General features: G+C 40.5%; 1 long non-coding RNA gene and 2 pseudogenes across 3 annotated transcripts in view; 1 reads left to right on the top strand and 2 right to left on the bottom strand.

The window, feature by feature from the left end:
- Positions 1-24,079, bottom strand: part of LOC116269762 — a 296,445-nt gene that overhangs the window by 130,846 nt on the left and 141,520 nt on the right. The gene's annotated exons all lie outside the window — the stretch shown is intronic.
- On the bottom strand, positions 19,783-20,545 carry LOC101000090 (annotated as a pseudogene). The gene has a single exon (XR_637292.3). The product of XR_637292.3 is annotated as a succinyl-CoA:3-ketoacid coenzyme A transferase 1, mitochondrial pseudogene (transcript).
- Positions 20,516-23,175, top strand: LOC101003919 (annotated as a pseudogene). Its single transcript, XR_162423.5, has one exon. The product of XR_162423.5 is annotated as a succinyl-CoA:3-ketoacid coenzyme A transferase 1, mitochondrial pseudogene (transcript).

Below are 24,079 nucleotides of genomic sequence, written 5' to 3'. Positions count from 1 at the left end.
TTAAACCCACACATGAACTCTGAGAACATTCCTATATACTATATATCTTCACTGTCCAATATGGCAAGAATAAGCCAATATGCTTATTCAAATTTAAATCTAAATGATGTAAAGTTTTAAAAGATTAAAAATCCAGTTCCTCAGTCACTCTAATCACATTTCAAATAATCAATAGTCACATGTCACTAACCACATGGGCACAATGACTTGAATTGTAAGTTCCCTTCTAAGTCCCCAACTAGAAGTACAGTAATATAAGGAAATATTTTGCAGATTCGTCTTTGCTCACATTTTCTTCCCTCTCATCTCACCAAAAGGGCAAAATTGCCCCTCAAGTAACTGTCGTAACTGTTCCCACTACCTTACCTTCAGATACAGGCTGCAAGAGAAAAAGTTCACATAGACCTCTAAAGGGGTATCAGAGGTAACTAAGGAACAAGCTTTGTAGCCAGCTTATGAAGGGGAACACAAGAGGAAAGTAGTCAGCTGCTCCAGAGAATTATTAACATTAAATGGGCATGAGGGAATTAGAAGGGGAGGCACTGGTCAAAAAGGAAGCTTAGTAGGAGCACAAGATTGAAATAATCCCTGACATTTTGTTTCTCAGTTTGAGGAACCAAGGCAATCAACATTTTGTTTTCTTCTGTGAAACAACTTCTTCTGTGAAAAAACTACACTGATAAATATCTCCAAACCTTCACTCAGTTATTGGCAGCATGTTGATATTTATCTTAAATGGCAGCTCGCTTTCTTTGTTAGTTCAATGTTGAGGAAGAAGCTATTCTTTTTGAGATTTCCCACTGGTTAGAGTTAATTATACTTATCAGAGCCTGAATTCCTAGAAGACATCAAGGTCATCCCTGAAGTGAGTGGATTTCATAACCTCCAACAAGTCATGAAAACTTGCCTGCTTCTGTGTCAAGGTAACAACAGTGACATCAGACAGACTCAGAGCACAGCCATTTCAACTTATTGCATTTTAACTCCATGGTGCTACAAAGGGTGAACAAGGAGGAACAGGGGTCCATTCACAAGTGCAGCTTAAGGAAAACAGAAATTGCACAGATTCTGTTATAGATTTTTCTCTCTTAGTCACATAAGCATGGCCCTTCCTTCCTCAGGTTGTAATAATTTCAGATCTTCATGAAGCTCAAGGCAATTCATCAACATTAATCAATTTCAACACAAACTTTGGGTAGAAGGACAGGATACATAATAGAATTGCCATAGCTGAACCAAATGTAACCCTGAGAAGACAAACATCTTTGCCAGAGAAACTTAGTAGGGAGCAGCAAGAAAATAGGCTCTGGTTTAGACTAAATAATCTTCATTATTACTATTAACTATCACAGATACTCCTGCACCCACACACACACTAGAAGAAATAACAACTTCTATTTCAAAAATGACTTGGAATTGGAATTCGACCTCTTAGACCTAAAATGGACCTCAAAATATCATCTGTAAAAGCAGAAAAAAAATAAACCAAGAACAGTTTTCTGGCTTCCTCCTGTGGCACACTCTCCACTGCATCATATATCCTGGATCAATTAGAAAGCAATTATTTGCAAGAAACAGAAAATCCTACAACTGTAGCTACTAACAGAAGTTTAACCAGTTATCTCATTTAACAAAAATTCTAGAAGTAGGTGTTCATTCACCGACTCAACAATGTCAAAACTGATGTTGTAAGATTTCCTTTCCCTTCTCTTCATGATTGTTGCCTTGTGGTCACAATATGGTCACTGCTTCTCCAGTAAAGGAAAAGCAAAGGGCATTTATGCCTGTACGTCATTAGTCAGAACTATACTACATGGCCACCCAACCTGCAAATGAAGCTGGGAAATTGAGTGTTTTAAACTGCTCACATTGCTGCCTCAAACAAAATGAGGAATCTGTCAGACGGAAATAAGAAGAGAATTAGTACTGCGTGGCCTTTTAACAATCTTTCACACATACTGATTGTCCAAGGAACTGTTTCATCCTTACTAGAGCAGACACACAATTTAATCTAAAAAGTCAGGTGTTTATTTTTGATGACCTGGGATGGTAGGGAAATGAGGAAGAAAACCTCACTCTTCTAGTTAGGCTGCACTGCCTCCCACTTACCCACTCAAACCCACCCATTCCTATCGCTCTGAGGCTATGGGTTCAAGGTTACAGTCTGAGATTCCTTGATGTCCACACATCACTCGTATCCCAAAGGGAGAACAGACAAGTGGATGACAGTTTAAGAAGTTGTCCTCCAAAACAAATGGTGTGTAGCTTTTGTTTCAAGTGAAAAGTATCAATAGAAGAGCTAATAAATGATAAAAGTTGAAAGAAAAGAAAATCCTACTACATAGTATTTGTTCTCCCTGCCCCCTTTCTTCCTTCCTTCCTTTCTTTCTTTCTTTCTCTCTCTCTCTCTCTGTCTCACACACACACACACACACACACACACACACACACACATATTTAAAATAGTCCTTTTACCAACAAAAGCAAAAAAAGTCTTGGTACAAGATTAGGACATTTAAACGCCAAATAACTGTATATTTGGAAGGGGAGTGAATTATTTGTCAAATAGACCTTTAAAAGCAACGATCAACTGTTAAGAATTCATAAATTCATCCACCTTTGTTTTAAAGTTAAGATAAAATAGGAATCTGCACAAGTACATGCTGGTTTATATGACTATAATTAGGTATTTAGCTTCTTGAGATGAGGATTTATTTGTTTGGAGAATAAGAGAATTGCAGCCAGTCAACCTCTAAAATTCATTAGAGATTGAACCACTTCATGCAGGGAAATGGCCATTCAACCTCTATGTACTATCCTTTGTAGTAGGAAGTCATTACCTAATAAGAGAGCCAGCCTGTGCCTAGGGCAACCAGTTGTCCAAGTTTTCCCAGAACACAGAGGTTTTCTGGGATACAAGATAAGAAGTGCTAAAACTGGGAAAGTCCTAGACAAACTGGGATGAGTTGATCACCCCACCTTTCCACATAGAGCATGTTGCCCCTAACCTGACCCCATTTCTACCTCTCTTGTTCTGCTTGGAAGGAGATGAATTAGGGAAGAGCCCTATAGTTATCATCAAACTCGATGACTAAAATAAATTTCTAATTTTTCAAAATGTCCTTCTACATGTTCAAAGTTTTTATTACGGTTTATTATGTGACATCTGTTTCTTAAGGGAAAATTTAGGAACATAGCTCATAAGATGTACTTTGCTTTAAATTTTCTTTAGATTTTACCACCTGCTTTATAGCAGCATGCCACATTTAGACAGGCTGAATCCCCCTTTTCACGGTTATATTCAATAGCTGGAAGACAGATGCATCCAGTGGGCTTGATTTGTTTTGGCATTTTGGGCACAAACTTAATCATGATAAACCAGTCCAGTCCTTTTTTCCTTACCCTCCTCCTCAGATTGGATCATACTGATAAAGTGTGATTTAAGTGTATTTTTCAGTAATTCTAATAATTGACCCAGGGAAATTAAAATAATATTTTCCTGTTCTACTTGTCATAACCTGTTGAGATATCTTTCAAAATGTGCTACTGTGGGGAAAAAAGAAGTTCTATACACACATTATTGCTGAAATTTCCTGGCTCTTTGCCTCCCAGAAGAGCAATGCATGAAATATTTACTCAAAAATGGAAATATTAAGAAGTAAATGAGTTTAAACCAACCTAATTACTTTATGGGCATTTCTTCACTGCTTAAGGAAACTCCAAATTATCTTCAGCTCTGCATAGACTGTGTCAACTAGAACATACTGAAAAAAATGAAAAAGTCCTCTCAAACAGCCAACTTGACTGATTTAATTCTATTTAAATAATTGCTCTCAGGATGAAGAGACTGGTTTAGTGTTGAAGGAACAAGGTCAGAGGAGTTAACGAACTTTAAGTTACATGAAATCTAAGATCATTCACTCTTTCACTTAACAAATATTTATTGAGCACCTACCATGTGCTAACCACTTTTCTAAGTGCTGTGAACAAAAGAGCCAGAGTTTGCATCCTCATGAAGCTTACCTCCTGGCAGGAGAGACAGACACTACCCCCTCGATAGTGATGATAAATAATATGAAGAAACGTAGCAGGGTAAATTAATGTGACAAGGTTTTCTTCTGTCTTAAAGGAGGAGTGCTGTCTGAGAAAGTGACCTCTAAATTGTGACCTAAATTAATTCAAGAAAGGAAAGAGCTACCTCCCCTCCCACCATCATCTTTATGTGTATAGAACAGTGTTCCTCCAAGTGTGGTCTCCAGACCAGCAGCATCTTCATCACCCCTGAACTTACTTAAAATGCACATTCTTAGGCCCTACTTTAGACCTGTTAAATCTGAAACTCTGGAGGTAAGGCCTAGCAATCTGTGTTGTTAGAAGTTTCATAGGTGATGTTATACATGCTCAAATTTGAAATGGATTGCTCTGGACAATCATATCCTCTCTTCTCCATGAAAATTTCCCAGATCTTCACAGTTGACAGTGATCTCTTTTCTCCTCTAAAATCCTTCACCACATCACAAATAACCATCCAGAGGCACTTTGACTCAGCTCTTGGTATTACTGCTAGGCTCCTCATGTACCTGAAGAATCTCTGTTTGTTACCAGTCAGCTCCTTGAAGGAAGAGACTGTAACTATTTCATCTCCATATTCCCAACAGCTTGGTAAAGTCCCCGGCATAAAGCAAGCTTCCAAAAATACATGAAGAGGTGATGTAGCAATCTGAATAATGGTCCCCAAAAATATTAGGTTTTCATCCTTGGAAATTGGAAATGTTACCTGATATGGAAAATGTCTTTTCTAACATGATTACATTAAAGGTCTTGAGATGCAAGATTATTTGGATAGGTCCTAAATGTAATCACAAGTATCCTTATAAGAAAGAGGAAGAGGGAGATTTGACATAAATAGTGAAGGAGAAAGCAATGTGACCAGAGAGGCAGAGATTGAAACAATGTAGCCACAAGCCAAGGAATGCTGGCTGTCACCAAAATCTGGAAGAGGCAAGAAACTGGTTCTCCCTTAGAGCTTCCAGAGGAGATGCCATTCTCCTGACACACTGATTTCAGCCCAGTGATTCTAGTTTCAGACTTCTGGCATCAAGAACTGTGAAAGAATACATTTCTGTTAAGCTACCGAGGTTGTAGTAATTTGTCACAGCAGACACAGGAAACTAAAATAAATGATCACAGCTAAAAGCTGGGTATGGCTTTTGGGGGCATCACCTTGGCTAGTTACAGGGTCTGGTTATTCAGCAAAACACACTAATCTAGGTACTTGGGTAAAGGGATTTGGCAGATGTAATTAAAGTCCCTAATCAGTTGACTTTAAGTAAGAGAGATGATTCTGGGCAATTCTAACTTATCAGTTGGAAGACTTTAAAAGCAGGAATGAGGCTTTCCCAAACATCATGAACATAACCATGTAGTTCCAGCCTCCTTATGTCCTTCCCTTCCAGAAAACTCATGGACAATAGCTTCAGCTCATGCCTATGAGTTCAAGCTTCTTCATGACCCTGCCTGCCCCTGTTAAATCCAGGTGAAAACACAGGTATTGAGCATTTACTCTGCAGCAGCTAATATATGTACATTTTATTATTTAATCCTGACATCAATCTTATGAGTTAGGTATGATTATAATCCCATTTTATATATAAAAACATTCACACTTAGAGGGATGAACTGAATTACACAGTCACATAGCTAACTCATTGGCATTCAAACTCAGGCAGTCTGATTCCAGAACCTTAATCACTATACCAAACTGCTTCCCAACAAACTAGTGCCAAAAGTGTGTACAAGTCAGAGTGGGAGAATCATTGCAAGGAGACTTCCAATCCACTTAAATGTTTCAAGCTTATTAAGGGGAAACACAGAGGAATTTGCTTTAGGATGAGCATGAGTCCCATAAATTTGGAACATTCAAGGCAAACCTGGAAGGTATAGAAAAGAGTTGTTTCCCATGTAAGTTTGAGGACTTCAGCCAAGCTGAGCTCAAAGCCTCCTCTGCCCCTTCTCCACTAGTAGGGTCACTTGGATGACCTTCCTTGCTGCCCTTTCTCTCTGAGGCAGCAACTGGAACTGCACAGATGTGCAAGACAGCAGGGGATGGACAGCCCTGGTGATAAAATTGAGAAATTTAGGAGCCCTCCACTGGGTTTCCACATACTCTCCCATAATCATGAGAAATAGGACTTTATCAGCATTTGCCCCAGGGTGCTAATTAAATATGCTAAGAGTAAGATTCTCATATCTGGCATCTTGTAGCTAAAAAGAAATCTGGTCACTGCAAAAGAGAGTACTCCACTTAGTTGAGAAGCTATTACACAAAGAAAACTCATTCAAACATTCTTATTATAGAGAATTCAGCATAGGTTGGTTCTAAGGCAGTCAGAGGTGAGGATGGAAACTTCCCAAAGAATCAGAAAGACCTTAAAATGAGGGAATTTCTTCTTTAAGCCTGTCCTGCTGCTATGGTGGTTGGCAATTCATCAATGCAGGATTCCAGATTCAACTCATTAAATACATGATGTTGGTAAATTACTTACCTTCCCACAAGGAAAATAGGTACATTGGGTTTTTTTTTTTTTTTTTTTTATTATGGCATAATACATGTTCACTTAATAAATTTAAACACTGTATAGAACATGGAAAAACAGTAAAGTTCACTTGGACTCTCACTACCCAAAGAGAACGGACATTAACATTTTGTTAGGCAAGTGAACTAACATGTTTTTGCCTGCCTATCTTCATCCATAAAATGGGAACAAGTAACAGTCTTCCTCAGAAGTGATAGAGGAAATGCTTGAGATAAATCAGGTAAAGCACTAAGCACAGGGCATACCTAATAAGGCTCTCCTATGCTAGCGTTACTACTGTCCCAGTTTGCCAGGGGCTCTCTTGGTTTTAGTACTGAGAGCCCTACATCCTGAGATACTGGGATGGTTGGCATAACCCCACAGGAAGGATAACAGTGAAGTATCATGTTCACCGGAGCACAGACAGTGCTGGGTAGTACATGAATGCTCTTTTAACAACAGGGAGTCATCATATGATTTGCCTCAGATTCATTGTCCTTGTCTGACACAGGCCTGCTTGGTCCAGCTTGCACTGAATGGGGAAGTCTCAGAGCCAGTGCTCCAGCCTCAGAAAGGCATTATCCTGTACAGAAGCATCATTCATCCAGAACAGTGTTCTGTTTCTAGCAAACTGCACTTCAGTTCTGCCCACCGATGTCTCCAAGTTGAAGGAAGGAGCAGGAGCACTGGACTCCTCTGAACTACTAGTCTCTCTTAAAAAACAGAAAAGAAATCAAGCACTTAGATGGAGCCCCCTGTGAACTGCAGGCTCCCAACTGCTTGCCCAGCCAAATAATATCGATCTTCTGGCTCCATTTCATTTTAGTCCTTTAACTGCTCACATCTCTGGATGGCATTGGCACAGCAAGACACAAGTTCCATCATCATTGTGTCAATTCTGCCTTCAAAACTCAGCTTTGTTCCAACTCTGTCAGGGTTAGAAGCAGCACAGGCTGTAATGGTATTTTCTTAGCCACCCCCTCAGTCTGCTGATCTTTGTTCAGCTAGGGGAATGCTCATTTTTAGTGAGTCAGATGACTCCCTTTCTGCGCCCTTCGTTCAATGGATCCCTCATTTTGGACATGCTGATAAATGTTCAAATGAAATTTCCTTTGGCTACAACTTGTCCAAACCTTTCTTGTTATCATCTCAGCCCTTCTATCATCTAAACAAGGACCTGCCAACTTATTGTGTGTTAATGCCCTTCATCTCCCTTTCTCCCCACATTATTTTTCACTTGGCTTCTCTCAATTACTCTTCTCTGTGCTCTCCTGGAGATCCTTAATTATCTTGACTCTAGTGCATTTAAACCTTTGGACTAACAAGTGCTCTGAGCTGTTTTCTTTCTCCTGGGAAACCAACTGGAAAGTCATCCAGACATGCTGACCCAGCCACATTTCAAATTAGCGCCAGAGAAGCTGTGAAGGAGCCTCCAATCTCTAAGGATCCCTAGAGATTCAACTGAGTATCCCTGAATTTGAGAAACACACACACATATCCACATCCACATGCACATACACACACACTTCCACAGCCTAAAGGTCCAGGTGACATAACATTAACAACAACCATAAAAATATCTCTATCCTTGACACCATCTGATCACGTAAAACTTCAGCCTCTGACAAAGACCTCAACCCCCATAAGCATTTATGGGAGTTTATTTATATGTACACATGCAAATCTAGTCAAGAACTACTTGTCTTTTCTGGGCACACTGCTACCACACTGCCTCTGCTGTCTTCTCTCAGGCTACTATAGTTTCCTACCTGATGCCATTACTCATTCTCTGGAACAGCCAAAACTGCAAAGTGGTCTGTGGCACCAACGGGTGGAATAACCAGCACAGCACTGCCAGACCCCTCCAATTGAGTGTAATATAAAGTGGAGACAGTAGTAATGAAATAGATTGCAGGATGTTGTCTCTTCTACAGCTCAGCTACAATTCCATGGAATTGAGCTGGGCATAGATCAGAGGGACTGGTACCACATTACATGCAGAATCATACCTGCTCTTGCCCCACCTCCATCACCAAAGCCACGTAAATAGTCCGAGCCCTTCATGCACACATATTTCTCCCTTTAAGATACTTTCCTACCCAAAGTGGCTCCCCACACAAATAGACCTCCACAAACTGCTATCATGTTCCATTCACTCACCCCTACCTCACCCACCCAAGATCCCAGATCTCCAGGCATACCCAAATCCAAAAATGTGCAGACCATAAGTTCCACTGCATTTTCATACTTATATATTATTTTTAAGTGATTCATTTCAAAGTTGGAGCATAGTTCTAGACTCTGGGAATTCAAAAATGAAAGACATGCAGCATTAGTGCATTTCCTTGGATTGAATTTTTCTTCATCTGAGATTTGTGTCTCCAAAGTGCAGTATAGGTCCTATGAAGGTATAACAAGCTCAGGAGCTAGGATGTTATGCTACCCTGATCAATGTGGCTACTTTTGTGAGATTTCCCTGGCACAAGAGCTAATGTCCTGTCATAAGATCCAGGATCCCATAGGAAGAAATTGATCCTAATAGCATGCAGAATGAATACAATAAGGAAAATGGCTGAAACAAATGGATCTTGACACCATGTTAATAGCTTTTTTTGTAGAAGAAAATGAATTCAGGAGTAAAAAATAGAAATTAATGAAGGCACCCTAGGCAAAGTCCTCCACCTCCTCCTAAATGATGGTTTTAGTAGGGTCTATCCTCCCCTCAAAGATGACCAACGGTACTGCTAAGAACTCTGGAAGATAGTGTACAATTTGAATAGGAGAAGCAAATTCAGAAGGCTCCACAGGCTATGAGCAGAGTCACTTCTCAAGGGAAGTGGTAAATTTCCACAGCCACTAGAGATCATTTGGCTAATATTTCAACACCAACAGTCTATGTCTTCAAAGAGTATTTATAGCTTTAATGGCATTAAGGTGACTGAACTCCCTGGGACTCCTGAACTTTTATTTGTTAGTGAAAAGTATTAATCATCTTGATGCCAGATTAGCCTATGGGGATTTTTTCCTTAGAAACTAATACCTTATCCTCAGTTATCTTCAGCTGCAGAGTCTCAGCCCCAGCAAGGCTAAATCAGCCTAAGTAGAACCGAACACCTTTCAAGGGAGCAGCAAAGGTCACATGGGGATGGGAGGAATGTGTCATAAGCAGGATTTTTCTTCTTTTCCTTGTCTTGCATGTGCCCAAGGCAGAATCTGGGCCGCCCCCTTGAGATTTTCTAAGACTTGCAGATATCTAATACTATAAAATTAAAACAAGAGGGGGTCAAGATGGCAGACTAGAAGTAGCTGGTGTGTGCCGCTCTCACAGACAGAGTGGTGACTAATCACTGATGCTACAAGTCAATTGTCTAAAAAGCCTCATAGGGATCCATCAAGGAAGTGAGGGGACACTAAGAACAGAGAACAGTGAAGCTTGGCAGCAGCACCTCTGGGATCAACATGGAGCCAGAAGGAGCTGGCTCCTTTTCATGGAGAAAAGGTGAATGAGTGAGAGCCCCTGGGGGATTCACACTTCCCACAGGGACCTGTACAATCCTGGAAATGAGAGAATCACCTCGGCCTCCTGGGTCCCTTGATTAATCCAAAGAGCCACCTGGAGTTTTGATAAAGGCAACACTCAAGTCCATAGGGGACCTCCCACAGGCCTTGGACCCTGGACCAGCCCAGTGCTAGCTGCCATAGCCATGATAGAGGCCACAGTCATGGTGTCTGGAAGCAGGAAGACTGGACCATTCCCCCTGTCAGACAAGGCTCAATGCCAGCTTCCAGCACAACAGCTCAGCTTCAGCCTGAACTCTGCCAGGGGACACAGCTCCATGTTCCCCCAGGAAGCACCTGAATGGTGGAACAGGAGACCTCACCCATCTTTGTTGCTCTTAGCTTGGTGGGACACACCAGCTGGGGTTTCCAGCACAAAGCCTTGCCTCTACCAAAATTCTGTGGGTGGGCACAGTCCCATGTTCCCCTGGGAAGCACTCAGAGGGTGGATCAGATGATTCCACCCACTCCTGCTACTCCTAGCTGAGTGGGACTTGCTGGCTTGGTTGGTGCCCAAGCAGGTGGGGGAGCCTTCACTCTTAGAATACTGTGAGGGCTGAGATGCCTGAGTTCTCACAGGCCAGCAGGGGACTAGGACATGCCTCCCTGCACCGGGTATGTCTGGGAAAGGTATGGCCTGTCTGCCAACCACATCCCCTTCCTAAGGGAGCATTGTGACCCAGAACACCTAACAAAGAAAATGCTGGCATGAAAACAGTAATTGGAGGGGGTTCCTCCAAGGCCTCCAAGGCCCAGGAGCAGCACAGGTAAGGGAGTCAACTCTCTCCCCCATACCCATAGAGCACTACCACTAAAATGCATCAAAATGTAAAAGATCCATGGGCTAAGAGTCTATCTGCTGGCCACAACTCTTAACTTCAACCTACTCAATAACAGCCCAAACCACAACACCAAAATACTTTGCCAATATACAGCACCTGTGAAAACTAAACGAGGGGCGGTTCCAAGACGGTCAAATAGGAACACCTCCAGTCTACAGCTCCCAGTATGAGTGATGCAAAAGACAGGTGATTTCTGCATTTCCAACTGAGGTACCGGGTTCATCTCACTGGAGCTTGTCAGACAATGGGGGCAGGGCGAGGCATCGCCTCACCTGGGAAGCACAAGGGGTCAGGGAATTCCCTTTCCTAGACGAGAAAAGCTGTGACAGACGGCACCGGGAAAATCGGGTCACTCCCACCCTAATACTGCGCTTTTCCAATGGTCTTAGTAAATGGCACACCAGGAGATTATATCCCACGCCTGGCTCAGGGGGTCCCATGCCCACAGAGCCTCACTCATTGCTAGCGTAGCAGTCTGAGTTCAAACTGCAAGGCGGCAGTGAGGCTAGGGGAGGGGTGCCTGCCATTGCTGAGGTTTGAGTAGGTAAACAAAGCACAGGGAAGCTCGAACTGGGGAGCCCACTGCAGCTCAAGGAGGTCTGCCTGCCTCTGTAGACTCCACCTCTGGGGGCAGGGCATAGCCAACCAAAAGGCAGCAGAAACCTCTGTAGACTTAATTGTCCCAGTCTGACAGCTTTGAAGAGAGTAGTGGTTCTCCCAGCACGGAGTTTGAGATCTGAGAAAGGACAGACCACCTCCTCAAGTGGGTCCCTGACTCCCGAGTAGCCTAACTGGGAGGCACCCCCCAGTAGGGGCAGACTGACACCTCACACAGCTAGGTACCCTTCTGAGATGAAGCTTCCAGAGGAACGATCAGGCAGCAACATTTGCTGTTCAGCAATATTCGCTGCTCTGCAGCCTCTGCTGCTGATACCCAGGCAAACAGAGTCTGGAGTGGACCTCCAGCAAACTCCAACAGACCTGCAGCTGAGGGTCTTGACTTTTAGAAGGAAAACTAACAAACAGAAAGGACATCCACACCAAAACCTCATCTGTATGTCACCATAATCAAAGACCAAAGGTAGATAAAACCACAAAGATGGGGGAAAAAACGGAGCAGAAAAGCTGAAAATTCTAAAAATCAGAGCACCTCTCCCCCTCGAAAGGAGCGCAGCTCCTCGCCAGCAATGGAACAAAGCTGGATAGAGAATGACTTTGACGAGTTGAGAGAAGAAGGCTTCAGACAATCAAACTTCTCCAAGCTAAAGAAGGAAGTTCGAACCCGTCGCAAAGAAGATAAAAACCTTGAAAAAAGATTAGATGAATGGCTAACTAGAATAACCAGTATAGAGAAGTACGTAAATGACCTGATGGAGCTGAAAACCATGGCACGAGAACTACATGATGAATGCACAAGCTTCAGTAGCCGATTCAATCAAGTGGAATAAAGGGTATCAGTGATTGAAGATCAAATGAATGAAATGAAGCGGGAAGAGAAGTTCAGAGAAAAAAAAGTAAAAACAAATGAAGAAATATGGGACTATGTGAAAAGACCAAATCTATGTCTGATTGGTGTGCCTGAAAGTGACGGGGAAAATGGAACCAAGTTGGAAAACACTCTTCAGGATATTATCCAGGAGAACTTCCCCAACCTAGCAAGGCAGGCCAACATTCACATTCAGGAAATACAGGGAACGCCACAAAGATACTCCTCGAGACGAGCAACTCCAAGACACATAATTGTCAGATTCACCAAAGCTGAAATGAAGGAAAAAATGTTAAGGGCGGCCAGAGAGAAAGGTCAGGTCACCCATAAAGGGAAGCCCATCAGACTAACAGCAGATCTCTCGGGAGAAACTCTACAAGCCAGAAGAGAGGGGGGCCAATAATCAACATTCTTAAAGAAAAGAATTTTCAACCCAGAATTTCATATCCAGCCAAACTAAACTTCATAAGTGAAGGGGAAATAAAATCCTTTACAGACAAGCAAATGCTGAGAGCTTTTGTCACCACCAGACCTGCCTTACAAGAGCTCCTGAAGGAAGCACTAAACATGGAAAGGAACAACGGGTACAAGCCACTGCAAAAACATGCCAAATTGTAAAGACCATCAATGCTAGGAAGAAACTGCCTCAACTAATGAGCAAAATAACCAGCTAACATCATAATGACAGGATCAAACTCACACATAACAATATTAACCTTAAATGTAAATGGGCTAAATTCTCCAACTAAAAGACACAGACTGGCAAAGTGGATAAAGAGTCAAGACCTATTAGTGTGCTGTATTCAGGAGACCCATCTTAGGTGCAGAGACACACATAGGCTCAAAATAAAGGGATGGGGGAAGATCTACCAAGCAAATGGAAAACAAAAAAAATGCAGTAGTTGCAATCCTAGTCTCTGATAAAACAGACTTTAAACCAACAAAGATCAAAAGAGACAAAGAAGGCCATTACATAATGGTAAAGGGATCAATTCAACAAGAAGAGTTAACGATCCTAAATACATATGCAACCAATACAGGAGCACCCAGATTCATAAAGCAAGTTCTTAGAGACCTACAAAGAGACTTAGACTCCCATACAATAATAATGGGAGACTTTAACACCCCACTGTCAACATTAGACAGATCTATGAGAGGGAAAGTTAACAAGGATATCCAGGAATTGAACTCACCACTGCACCAAGTGGACCTAATAGACATCTACAGAGCTCTCCACTCCAAGTCAACAGAACACACATTCTTCTCAGCACCACATTGCACTTATTCCAAAATTGACCACATAGTTGGAAGTAAAGCACTCCTCAGCAAATATAAAAGAACAGAAATTATAACAAACTGTCTCTCAGACCACAGTGCAATCAAACTAGAACTCAGGATTAAGAAACTCACTCAAAACTGCTCAACTACCTGGAAACAGAACAACCTGCTCCTCAATGACTACTGGGTACATAATGAAATGAAGGCAGAAATTGGTTTCAATTGTTCTTTGAAACCAATGGGAACAAAGACATAACATACCAGAATCTCTGGGACACATTTAAAGCAGGGTGTAGAGGGAAATTTATGGCACTAAATGTCCACAAGAGAAAGAAGGAAAGACCTAAAATTGACACCCTAACATCACAATTAAAAGAACTAGAGAAGCAAGAGCAAACACATTCAAATCTAGCAGAAGGCAAGAAATAACTAAGATCAGAGCAGAACTGAAGGAGATAGAGACACAAAAATCCCTTCAAAAAATCAATGAATCTGGGAGCTGGTTTTCCAAAAAGATCAACAAAATTAATAGACCACTAGCAAGACTAATACAGAAGAAAAGAGAGAAGAATCAAATAGACACAATAAAAAATGATAAAGGGGATATCACCACCAATCCCACAGAAATACAAACTACCATTAGAGAATGCTATAAATACCTCTGTGCAAATAAACTAGAAAATCTAGAAGAAATGGATAAATTCCTGGACACATACACCCTCCCAAGACTAAACCAGGAAGAAGTTGAATCCCTGAATAGACCAATAACAGGCTCTGAAATTGAGGCAATAATTAATAGCCTACCAAGCAAAAAAAGCCCAGGACCAGAGAGATTCACAGCCGAATTCTACCAGAGGTACAAGGAGGAGCTGGAACCCTTCCTTCTGAAACTATTTCAGTCAATAGAAAAAGAGGGAATGCTCCCTAACTCATTTTATGAGGCCAGCATCATCCTGATACCAAAGCCTGGCAGAGATACAACAAAAAAAGAGAATTTTCAACCAATATCCCTGATGAACATCGATGCAAAAATCCTCAATAAAATACTGGCAAACCGAATCCAGCAGCACATCAGAAAGCTTATCCACCATGATCAAGTGGGCTTCATCCCTGGGAGGCAAGGCTGGTTCAACATACGCAAATCAATAAACGTAATCCAGCATATAAACAGAACCAAAGACAAAAATCACATGATTGTCTCAATAGATGCAGAAAAGGCCTTTGACAAAATTCAACAGCCCTTCATGCTAAAAACTCTCAATAAATTAGGTATTGATGGGATGTATCTCAATATAATAAGAGCTATCTATGACAAACCCACAGCCAATATCATACTGAATGGGCAAAAACTGGAAGCATTCTCTTTGAGGACTGGCACAAGACAGGGATGCCCTCTCTCACCACTCTTATTAAACATAGAGTTGGAATTTCTGGCCAGGGCAATCAGGCAGGAGAAAGAAATAAAGGGTATTCAATTAGGAAAAGAGGAAGCCAAATTGTCCCTGTTAGCAGATGACATGATTTTACATTTAGAAAACCCCATCATCTCAGCCCAAAATCTCTTTAAGCTGATAAGCAACTTCAGCGAAGTCTCAGGATACAAAATCAACGTGCAAAAATCACAAGCATTCTTATACACCAATAACAGACAAACAGAGAGCCAAATCATGAGTGAACTCCCATTCACAATTGCTTCAAAGAGAATAAAATACCTAGGAATCCAACTTACAAGGGATGTGAAGGACCTCTTCAAGGAGAACTACAAACCACTACTCAATGAAATAAACGAGGACACAAACAAATGGAAGAAGATTCCATGCTCATGGATAGGAAGAATCAATATCGTGAAAATGACCATACTGTCCAAGGTAATTTATAGATTCAATGCCATCCCCATCAAGCTACCAATGACTTTCATCAAGAATTGGAAAAAACTACTTTAAAGTTCATATGGAAGCAAAAAAGAGCCTGCATTGCCAAGTCAATCCTAAGTCAAAAGAACAAAGCTGAAGGCATCATGCTACCTTACTTCAAACTATACTACAAGGCTACAGTAACCATAACAGCATGGTACTGGTACCAAAAACGAGATATAGACCAATGGAACAGAACAGAGCTCTCAGAAATAATACCACACATCTACAACCATCTGATCTTTGACAAACATGACAAAAACAAGAAATGGGGAAAGGATTCCCTATTTAATAAATGGTGCTGGGAAAACTCACTAGCCATATGTAGAAAGCTGAAAGTGGATCCCTTCCTTACACCTTATATAAAAATTAATTCAAGATGGATTAAAGACTTAAATGTTAGACCTAAAACCATAAAAACCCTAGAAGAACACCTAGGCAATACCATTCAGGACATAGGCATGGGCAAGGATTTCATGCATAAAACACCAAAAGCAATGGCAACAAAAGTCAAAATTGACAAATGAGATCTAATTAAACTAAAGAGCTTCTGCACACCAAAAGAAACTACCACCAGAGTGAACATGCAACCTACAGAATGCAAGAAAATTTTTGCAATCTACTCATCTGACAAAGGGCTAATATCCAGAATCTACAAAGAACTCAAATAAATTTACAAGAAAAAAACAACCGCATCAAAAAGTGGGCAAAGGATATGAACAGACACTTCTCAAAAGAAGACATTTATGCAGCGAACAGACACATGAAAAAACGCTCATCATCACTGGACATCAGAGAAATGCAAATCAAAATCACCATGAGATACCATCTCACACCAGTTAGAATGGCAATCATTAAAAAGTCAAGAAACAACAGGTGTTGGAAAGGATGTGGAGAAATAGGAACACGTTTACACTGTTGGTGGGACTGTAAACTAGTTCAACCATTGTGGAAGACAGTGTGGCAATTCCTCAAGGATCTAGAACTAGAAATACCATTTGACCCAACCATCCCATTACTGGGTATAAACCCAAAGGATTATAAATCATGCTATTATCAAGACACATGCACACATATGTTTATTGCAGCACTATTCACAATAGCAAAGATTTGGAACCAACCCAAATGTCCATCAATAATAGACTGGATTAAGAAAATATGGCACATATACACCATGGAATACTATGCAGCCATAAAAAGGATGAGTTCATGTCCTTTGTAGGGATATGGATGAAGCTGGAAACCATCATTCTCAGCAAACTATCACAAGAACAGAAAACCAAACACCGCATGTTCTCACTCATAGGTGGGAACTGAACAATGAGAACACCTGGACACAGGAAGGGGAACATCACACAGTGGGGCCTGTTGTGGAGTGGGGGAAGGAGGGAGGGATAGCATTAGGAGATATACCTAATGTAAATGACGAGTTAAGGGGTGCAGCACACCAACATGGCACATGTATACATATGCAACAAACCTGCACGTTGTGCACATGTACCCTAGAACTTAAAAGTATAATAATAATAAAAATAAAAAATAAAGCTAAAGGAAAAAATCAACTACAAAAAAAAGATCTGCACAGAGTCTTGGCCTTCTGAAAGCCTCCAGAAACAAAGCCAACTGACTGTACTCAACTTACATAACAGTTAAAGAAACACTAGCACTTGCACATGAGAAAGAATCAGTGCAAGAGCTCTGGCAACTCAAAATGCCACTGTGTGCCCTTACCTACAAATGAACACACTAGTACCCCAGAAATGGTTCTTAACCAGATTGAGATAACTGAAATGACAGCAACAGAATTCAGAATATGGGTGGCAAGGAAGTTCATCAAGATCAAGGAGAAAGTTGAAACCCAATCCAAGGAATAAAAGGAAAGCAGTTAAACAACCTGGGAGCTGAAAAATGAAATAATAATTTTAAGAAAAAACCAGAATAAACTTCTAGAACTGAAGAATTTACTTCAAAACTTTTATAACATAATCAGAAGCATAAACAGCAGAATCGACCAAGCTGAGGGAAAAATCTCAGAGCTTGAAGATTGGTTCTTTGAAGCAACTCGATCCAACAAAAACAAAGAAAAAATAATTTTAAAAAATGAACAAAACCTCTGAGAAATATAAGATTGTGTAATGAGACCAAATCTATGACTCATGAATATTTCTGAAAGAAAAAGAGAGAGAGTAACTTGGAAAACACATCTGAGAATATAGTGCATGAAAATTTCCCTAATCTAGCTAGAGAGAAGGGCATACAAATTCAAGAAATACAGAGAACTGCTGCAAAATATTATACAAGCCAACCACTCCCAAGGAATATAATTATTAAATTTACCACGGTGAATACAAAAGAAAAAATATTGAAGGCAGCTAGAGGAAAAGGTCAGGTCAACTAAAAAGGGAACCTCATCAGGCAAGCAGCAGACCTCTCAACAGAAACCTTACAAACTAGGAGAGATTGGGGGCATGTTTAAGCATTCTTAGAAAAAAGAAATTCCAACCAAGAATCTCACATCCCACTAAGCTAAGTTTCTTGAGCAAAGGAGACATAAAATCCTTCTCAAACAAGCAAGCACTAAGGGAATTTGTTACCACCAGATCAGCCATACAAAAGGCCCTAAAAGGAATGGTAAACATGGACACAAAAGATTGAAACCTGCTACCACAAAAAAAAAAAAAAAAAAAAACCACACTCAAACGCATCACTCACAGGCAATATGAAGCAATTTTACAAGCAAGTCTACAAAACAAACAGCCAGCAATATGACAACAGAATCAAAATCTTGTATATTAATACTAACTCTGAATGTAAATTATCTAAACATCCATCTTAAAAGGCATAGAGTGGCAAGCTGTATAAAAAGACAAGAGCCAACTGTCTGCTGTCTTCAAGAGACACATCTCACATGTAATGACACCCACGGGCTAGAAATAAAGGAATGGAGAAAGATCTAACATGCAAATAAACAACAACAAAAAAGCAAGAGTCACGATTCTAATATCAGATAAACAGAGTTTAAGCCAACAACAACCAAGAAAAACAAAGAAGGGCATTACATAATGATAAAGGGTTTATTTCAACAAGAAAACTTTACTATCCTAATATATATGCACCTGACACTGGAGCACCCAGATTTATAATAACAAGTTTTTGACCTACAAAAAGATGCAGACAGCCACAAAATAACATAGGGGACTTCATCACCCAACTGACAGTGCCAAACAAATCATTGAGGCAGAAAACTAACAAAGATATTCTGAACTTAAACTTGACACTTGCCCAATTGGGCCTAATAGGCATCTACAGAATATTCCATCCAACAACCATAGAAAATATATTATTTTCATCTACACATGGAACATATTCTAAGATTGACCATATGCTTGGTCATAAGGCAAGTCGCAATAAATTCAAAAAAAATTAAGACATACTAAGCACACTCTTAGACCACAGTGCAAAAAAAAAATACCAATAATATCTCTCAAAACTATATAAGAACATGGAAAACAAACAATTTGCTTCTAAATAACTATTGGGTGAACAACAAAATTAGGGCAGAAATTAAAAAGTTCCTTGAAATCAATGAAAATAGAGATACAACTCACCAAAATCTTTGGAATGCAGCTAAAACAGTGTTAAGAGGAAAGTTTATAGTGCTAAATGCCTTCATGAAGAGGTTGGAAAGAGCTCAAATTAATGATATAACATTGTACCTTAAAGATATAGGGGAAAAAAAAGAATGATCCAACCCCAAAGATAGCAGAAGAAAAGAAATAACTAAAATCAGAGAACTGAATGAAATAGAGACCAAAAAGTCCATACAAAAGATTAATGAAACCAATAATTGTTTCTTCAAAGGAATAAACAAGACTGATAGATCACTAGCTAGATTAACAAAGAAAAGAAAAAGGATCCAAATAAGCTCAATCAGAAATAACAAAGATGACATTACAAATGATCCCACAGACATACAAAACATCCTCAGAGACTATCATGAACACCTCTATGTACACAAATTAGAAAATCTAGAAGAAATAGATACATTTCTGGAAACACACAACCTCCAAAGATTTAACCAGGAAGAAAGTAAAAACCTGAAGAGACAAATAACATGTTCCAAAACTGAATCAGCAATTTTAAAAACCTACCCACCTTCTTGTACCAAGGTCCCATACCCTGTGGGGGTGTAAAATGCAGGAACTCCAGCCCCGCCCGCACGGATCCTCTCCGCAAGTGTGCCCTGTGGTGTCAGCTCCACTTCTAATTCACCAGATAAGTACTGTCGTTCAAATTCTGCATTTTCTCCCACATATGAAGAGATCATGCGTTTTATCTGCTTGGACCGAAGCAAAAGCCCCAAACCAAAATTGTCAACCCCTGCGTTGTTGCTGACTGCAGTCAGTCCTTTTACTCCAGTTTTCAGTAAAGCACCTATAAGATTCTCTGGAATTCCACATAGCCCAAAATCACCAACCAAAACCGTTGCACCATCAGGAATGTCTTTTACAGCTCCTACTGGATCTGTATAAAACTTGGTATGGCGATGAGCACTGGTGGAAAAGGAACAAACACATCCCTTGTACCAGGCTCCCCTAGATCCGCGGGCAGAGGCGCAGAGCCGAAGGCCAGAGGAGAGGAGTTTGAGAGCCGCCATCTTCGGGCCTGAGGCAGGAGGAGGCTACCGGGTGGAGCGCGCATTTGAGCGTCGGTGCGCGCTGTCCCGGGCGCAGCCGATTCACTGCGAAGAAAAGAGGGGCGGGCTGGAGCCTCCACAGCGCGGCTATGACGTCCTCCCGGCCTTTCGAGGAGCATCGCCCATCAAATACAACAAAGATGGCAGTGTTGCCATTACCAGTAAGCCGAGAGAAGCGAGGGAGTTCAATGGTCAGCACTTTATTTTGGAGGAAGCAATTACAGGGGATTTTGCTTTGGTGAAAACCTGGAAGGCGGACCAAGCAGGAAACGCGATTTTCAGGAAAAGTGCAAGGAATTTCAACTTGCCAATGTGCAAAGCTGCAGAAACCACAGTGGTAGAGGTTGAAGAAATTGTGGATATTGGAGCATTTGCTCCAGAAGACATCCATATTCGTCAGATTTATGTACATCACCTTATAAAGGGAGAAAAATATGAGAAAAGAATTGAGCCTTTATCAATCCGGAAAGAGGGAGATGAGGAAGCCAAATCTGCTAAACCTGGAGATGACGTAAAGGAACGAATCATCAAGAGGGCCGCTCTTGAGTTTGAGGATGGCATGTATGTTAATTTGGGCATAGGAATCCCTCTCCTGGCCAGCAACTTTATCAGCCCAAATATGACTGTTCATCTTCAAAGTGAAAATGGAGTCCTGGGTTTGGGTCCACACCCACGACAACATGAAGCTGATGCAGATCTCATCAATACAGGCAAGGAAACAGTTACTATTCTTCCAGGAGCCTCCTTTTTCTCCAGCGATGAATCATTTGCAATGATTAGAGGGGGACATGTCGATCTGACAATGCTAGGAGCAATGCAGATTTCCAAATATGGCTAACTGGATGATACCTGGGAAGATGGTGAAAGGAATGGGAGGTGCTATGGATGTAGTGTCCAGTGCCAAAACCAAAGTGGTGGTCACCATGGAGCATTCTGCAAAGGGAAATGCACATAAAATCATGGAGAACTGTACATTACCATTGACTGGAAAGCAATGTGTCAACCGCATTATTACTGAAAAGGCTGTGTTTGATGTGGACAAGAAAAAAGGGCTGACTCTGATTGAGCTCTGGGAAGGTCTGACAGTGGATGACACACAGAAGAGTACCGGGTGTGATTTTGCAGTTTCACCAAAACGCATGCCAATGCAGCAGATCGCAAATTGAAACATGAATATTTGTACCAGGCTGCGTGTTTTTCATTTTAAACACATAGGATTTAATTGAAAGGCCACCAGTAATCATAATTGTGTATTTAACAGGTGGTTTTTGATTAGTTTTCTTCTAGGGTTTCAGACTTTATGCATCCATATAAACTGTTCTCTAGGCATGCTGTGACATTTTAATAAAAAGCAAAAGGAGCATTTATAATTATCTCATTTGTTAAGTACCGAGAAGGTTGTCTTTATAATAGGTAATTATATTGAATGCATTTTCACTGAATATGGTATGTATGCTAAATTATATGAACCTTTCCCAAAGAAGGGCCCTATAAATTGATGTGGCTTTCCTCTTAACTGTTAATTATTAATCCTGAAAGAAAGATAACATATTTGATTTTCTGGTTAGGAGAGTTGCTTTCATGTTTTTTTTTTTTTTTCAACCTCCTCTGACTTTTCTTTTGGGGCTTCAGATTTTATGATTACATCTTGTCCCCCTAGAGCATCCCCCTTCTTCCCATACTGCTTTTAAACAGATGCCCAAGAAGGCAAGCAGGAATGTCTCTTGTGGGGGAGAGCAGGGAGAAATAATTAGTTCAAACCAACTATCTATCTGTGCTTTTCAAAGACTAAGGCATATTATAGGAATAGGAACAGAAGAAACTGATTCTTCTGTTTTCTCATTTTAAAACAGCCCAGTATTCCTTTGTATTCTCAAGGGTCCTTGAGAATATTTCTGTTATTGAGACCCTGTGGGCTACTTGTGCTGTACCTCCTCTCAAGCCAAGAAGGGCTGCAGGATAATTTACCATGAATCCTTAGTAGCAATGACAGCAGAGTTAAAACATAAAAGGTGCTTTACTTTCAGGCTCTCGTTTTGGTTCAGAAAAGATTTTAAATATTGAATGACACTTCTACAGAACAACGATTTTTCTTCTGCCAAGGCTACTTCCTTTAACAAAGTGTCTTTAATTCAGCCTTGTCCAACTAGGGAAAATAATGATGGACAAGTCTAGGATTTGAAGTCAGTGAACTTTTAGTGTCAGGGAATAAACATGGTGGGTAGATCAGATTTGAAAGAAACTTCCTTAGAGGTATTCTCAATACTAGACAGGGGCCCATGGGAATGACTTCAGAAGCATCCCTGATAATAGATGGGTAAGAAGTCTAGGCACCCTGAAGAACAGGTGAGATAGCTGGCCTCTGGACAGAGGTAGGCATAGTACAGTACAATATATCATTCCTCTGGTCCTAAATATAGGAACTTATTCATGTTTTTAGGTGATAGTGGTCATTGAAACTCACTTCTCTTCAGGTGTAGCTACAATTGTGTAATATACAATATTAGAGGAAGGACAGGCTTTTAATAAGTAACACACACCATATATAAAATAGCCTTTCTGGCTGGCCACATGGTTAAATGCATACCTTCCCAGTACTGGGGGGAAAAAAAATGACCTTTCTTAGAATGTGCAAGTTTCATGAGAGTAATATATTGATATGACTTTGAAAAGAATTGTTGATAGTTACATCTTCAAACTTGCTTATCATTCCAGTATGCGTCTTTAAGATATTGTGATTCTAAGTAGATGACTTTATATTCTTGATTAAAGAATGCTATACTTGCTAAGAAATGCATTAAGGAATATAATAAATATTCCAAAGTGAAAAAAAAAAAAAACTACCAACCTAAAAGAGCCCAAGAATAGATTAATTCTGACATGATCTGGCTCTGTCTGCCCACCCAAATCTCATCTTGAATTGTAATCTGAATTGTAATCCCCAGGTGTTGGGGGACGGACCTCATAGGAGGTGATTAGATTATTGTGACGGTCCCCCTATGCTGTTCTCATGATAGTGAGAGAGTTCTCATGAGATCTGATGATTGTATAAGGGGCTTTCCCCCCTTCACCCATTCTTCTCTCTCGTCACCATGCGAAGAAGGATCTGTTGCTCTCTCTTCTGCCGTGATTGTAACCTTCCTGAGGCCTCCCCAGCCATGTGGAACTGCAATTAAACCCTTTTGCTGTATTAATTACCCAATCTCAGGTATTTCTTTATAGAAGCATGAGAACAGACTAATACAGATTCACAACCAAATTCTACCAGTCATACAAAGAATTGATATGAATCCTACTGAAACTATTTCAAAACATTTAGGAAAGAGGGCTTCTCCCTAACTCATTCTATGAAGTCAGCATCATCCTGATATCAAAATCTGTCAGAGACACAACAAAAAAAAGAAAACTTTAGGCCAATATCCATGATGAAGATAAACACAAAAATCCTCAGCAAAATACTAGCATACCAAATCCAGTAGCACATCAAAAAGTTAATTCACCATGATCAAGTAGGCTTTATTCCCGGGATGCAAGGTTAATTCAACACACACAAATCAATAAATGTGATTCACCACACAAGCAGAATCAAAAACAAAAATCATATGATTATCTCAGAGATGCAGAAAAATATTTCAATAAAATCCAACATTTCATCATGATAAAAATCCTCAACAGACTAGGCAGCAAAGGAATACACTTCAAAATAAGAAGCGCCATCTATGACAAATCCA

This window comes from Papio anubis, chromosome 12 (assembly GCF_008728515.1).
Source record: "Papio anubis isolate 15944 chromosome 12, Panubis1.0, whole genome shotgun sequence".
Classification (NCBI taxonomy): Eukaryota; Metazoa; Chordata; class Mammalia; order Primates; family Cercopithecidae; genus Papio; species Papio anubis.
Note: the sequence above shows the minus strand (reverse complement) of the source record. Positions and strands in the feature narration are given on the sequence as shown.